General features: G+C 48.4%; 1 pseudogene; it reads right to left on the reverse strand.

Moving 5' to 3' along the window:
• Positions 1 to 2,007: 2,007 nt before the first annotated feature.
• LOC131189311 (uncharacterized protein K02A2.6-like) lies at positions 2,008 to 2,600 on the reverse strand (annotated as a pseudogene).
• Between the last annotated feature and the right edge of the window lie 1,619 nt (positions 2,601 to 4,219).

The following is a 4,219-nucleotide window of genomic DNA, read 5'->3' on the forward strand; positions in this document are numbered from 1 at the left end:
CCCTATTCCCATGTGATGGCGGACCTATGGCATGCGTACCACAGGTGGCACGTGAAGCCATATCTGTAAGCATGCAAGCGTTGCCCTAGCTCAGCTCTAGCGCTGGCTAGCTGATTTTTGGATCTTCTGGGCCCACCAGAAGTCAAGAAATGGGCTGTTTCCAGCCTCCAGAGGGCCTCCAGGGGATGGAGAAGGCTGTTTTCACCCTCCCCAGGCTCCTAGAAAGCCTCAGGCCTACCGGGCCCACTATGCCATCACATGCCAAAAACAGGAGGAGCACGGGGGGGGGGGTTGCGCGAGCATGTGCGGGGGCGGGGTGCATTGAAAGTCTTGAAAGTCTCCAATGATGAAGCACTCACAACTTTTATAACAAGCAACGGTTATAAGTCAAATTAAATAAACCATCAAATCAATTGAAGGACTCTCTTCAATTATTATTTTTACAATATAATTGTCCAAATTCCTTCTTAATTATTCCACAAATGCCCATTAATTTTAAGTGACTGCCAATATGGTTGGGAAGCATTGATGGACTGGTCTTTGGCAACCCTGATTAGTATGACATTTTTCTTCTTCTTTGGCCATCTGTATCAGGCCAACTGGCTAAGCATGGGCTCAGTGGCATGTCTAGTAGATTCACAGTTGGCATGAAAGCTGTTCTAAAAAAATTGTTTGTGGATTATTTGAAATCAAAAGATATAGCACAGGCTTTGCTCTTGTCCTTTGTAGTCAATGAACATTTTCACTAATAATTTGGGCGAAGAGATAAATGGATGCATAAAATACAAAACTAAATGGAGTATTAAATACTATAGAATCAGAAACAAAATGTACGAGAAGTACATTGCACATAATGGAACAAAATATAATACAAACAAGTGCAAAAATGTTCATTTAAGAAAAATAAATTAAATACACATATATAGAGGATGGAGTTTCTATCCAGGTACTATACAAGCAATACTTGTGAAAAGGAATTTGGAAGTTGATTAGAAGATGGATATGGCTCATCCATATGATTTGGCTGGGAAAATGATAAATGCCATTTTAGGTTATTCTGCCTTCAACAGAAATCTGAATCACAGGAAGCAATAGTTCCTGTTATGTTCTGGAAGTAATGAGGCTGGAGACCAGGGTAGTGACAACAGCTCTTTAATATAGGGTGAACCCAGCAACAGGCTGGGGGAAAAACCTCTCCTTTTATACAGTTCTGCTGGAGGCTTCGTCCAATCAGCAACGTGCTGATTTCCCGCTCAAATATTTAAAGGTACAAACGTTAATACATAACACTCCTCCCCTCCCAGAAAACACTTTGTCTCTATTTACATATTTATTTACATGTTATTTTTCGACGTAGTCACGCAAATAACCTGGGCGTCTCCTAGTTCTTTCTGACCTGCGCGGTTCAGTTCTGGGTGGTGTTTTGAGCTGGTCGGAGGGGCTGTTTTCTCCTCCCAGCTCTTTCTCTGGGCCATCGGGCTCCGGATTATTGGCCGACTCTTTTTCTTGGCCATCCGGCCTTGGATTAATTTTGGAATTTTCCCTGCTGCTTCCCTCGGGGACCTGATGGCGTCGCTGGAACTCTGGGACCTCAGCTAAGTCTTGCGCCTCCCCCGGGTCATTGTCAGCTGTGGATTCAAAGTGGTATTGGTCATTACCTGTCTCTATTGGTTTGGTTTGGTCAGTTATTCGTTTCCTTAACTGATCTATGTGGCGCCGCCACACTCGGTTGTCTGGTAGCTCTACCACGTACGATTTTGGACCGGTTATCTTTGTTATTTGTCCTGCGAACCAACTCGGGCCGTCCCCATAGTTTCGGGCCCACACCCGGTCGCCTATGCACAATTCTCTTGTCTTTTCTAGTTCCCCCTTGTAACCCTCGGGTGTGTAATGGGGGTTCAAACGGTCAAGTGGGCACCGGAGTTTCCGTCCCATTAGCAATTCGGCTGGGCTTTTTCCAGTGGCCGTGCTTGGGGTTCTGTGCTGGACGGCTAGGAATAAGTCTATTTTTGTTTGCCAGTCACCTGGCTTGAGCCTGGACAATGCCTCCTTAGCGCTCCGGACGGAACGCTCTGCAAGGCCATTCGACGCAGGGTGGAAAGGCGCAGAGAGGGCATGTCGGATGCCTTCCTCTGCCAGGTACTCTTCAAACTGGGCTGCCGTGAATTGGGGCCCATTGTCGGACACCAGAGTGTCCGGCAACCCGTGAGTTGCGAATAGGTGGCGCAGGGTTGCGATTACTGCTTCGGCCGTGGTGGACTTCATGAGTATGACCTCCAACCATTTGGAAAATGCGTCCACCACCACTAGGAACGTTTGGCCGTGAAAGGGGCCAGCAAAGTCAATGTGGATTCTTGACCAAGGCCCTTGGGGCTTTTCCCATTCTCTGACTGGGGCTGTTGGGGGTAGAGGTCTGGACTCTTGGCAAGCTTGGCATTTCCCTACCCTTTCAGCAATCTCTGCGTCCATGAGTGGCCACCAAACATAGCTTCTAGCTAACGCCTTCATCCTTACGATGCCTGGGTGACCTCGTGGAGGAGGTCCAATACCTTGCCCCTTAACTTAACAGGAATTATTACACGATCACCCCATAACAGGCACCCCTTGAGCCGAGAGCTCATCTCGTTTCTTAACAAATTCTTTGAACTGTTGCCCGGCGCGGCCACCCTCTCTGTACCCAACCGGTACAGTCCTTAACACAATGTCGGTATGATGCCGAGCCACTTCCTTGATGTGACTGGGCCAGAGTCCAACGAGTCAATAAGGAGGATGGGCGTCCCCGGAGTGGGGTCTTCGGTCGCCCCTGGTAGTGGGCATCGGCTTAACGCGTCTGCATGCCCCACTTCTTTTCCTGGTCGATGCTGCAGCTTGTACGAGTAAGCGGCTAAGAATATAGTCCATCGGGTCAAGCGTGGCGAAAGTGCCACAGGCGTTGGGCGGTCGCCAGCCAGTAACCCTAGTAGCGGTTTGTGGTCAGTCACGATTTCAAAATTCCGCCCAAAGACATACTCGTGGAATTTTTTGACCCCTGATACAATGGCTAGTGCTTCTTTGTCTAATTGACTGTAGTTCCTTTCTGGGGAGGACATCGTTCTAGAGTAGAACGCTATAGGGGCTTCTGTGCCGTTTGGAAGTCTATGGCTGAGCACAGCTCCCACCCCATAAGGGGATGCATCGCAAACCAGCACTAGGGGTAATGAGTCGTGATATTGGATGAGCAGGCTATCACTTGAAAGCAGGTTCTTTACTGCTTCAAAAGCCCTATTTTCTGACTTTCCCCAAGACCAAACAGTATTTTTCCCTAAGAGCCTATGCAGCGGTTCCGCAACGGTTGCTTTGTTCTTTAAAAAGACCGCGTAAAAATTAACCAATCCTAGGAATGCCTGCAGCTCTGCTTTGTTTTTGGGCGCTGGAGCCTTCCTAATTGCCTTAACCTTGCTCTCAGTAGGGTGAATTCCTTTCTTGTCTATCCGGTAGCCCAAGAAATCGACGGATTCAACCCCTATCTGGCATTTATTTGTCTTGACTTTTAATCCGGCTGTCCGGAAAATGCTCAAGACCTTTCTTAACGCTCCCCAATTCCTCTATGTTTTCCCCTGAAATTAGGACATCATCGAAGTAGGGAACTACCCCTGGGAGCCCTTGCAGTAGTCGTTCCATCAGGTTTTGGAACAGCCCTGGTGCCACACTAACCCCAAATTGCAATCGGGTGCACTTGAAGGCCCCCCTGTGCGTCACAATCGTTTGGGCTTGGCTGTCGGCGTCTACTGGCAGTTGTTGGTAGGCTTGGGCCAAGTCTAACTTTGCAAAGACTTGCCCTTGCCCCAAAGAGTGCAATAAGTGTTGCACCACGGAACCGGGTACGCGCTTTTCTGTAAGGCTTTGTTAAGCGTCGCCTTGTAGTCAGCGCAAATTCTAATTGACCCGTCCGGTTTGATGGGAGTGACGATTGGCGTCTCCCACTTTGCGTGATCGACTGGCACCAAAATCCCCAAATTTATGAGCTTGTACAGCTCCTTCTCGATTTTTGGTTGAAGGGCAAATGGGACTCTCCTACCCTTAAGCCTAATGGGGCTACCTGGGGTCTAAGTTGAAGGAAATAGGGGTCCCTTGTACTTGCCCAGGCAGTCCTTGAAGACATCTTGAACTCGTTAAAGAGAATGTCTTTCAGGTTACAGTCACTTCTGTAGATGCCAGTCACTCCCATGCCCAGGGCACG

Source organism: Ahaetulla prasina, chromosome 1 (genome assembly GCF_028640845.1).
Source record: "Ahaetulla prasina isolate Xishuangbanna chromosome 1, ASM2864084v1, whole genome shotgun sequence".
NCBI lineage: Eukaryota > Metazoa > Chordata > Lepidosauria > Squamata > Colubridae > Ahaetulla > Ahaetulla prasina.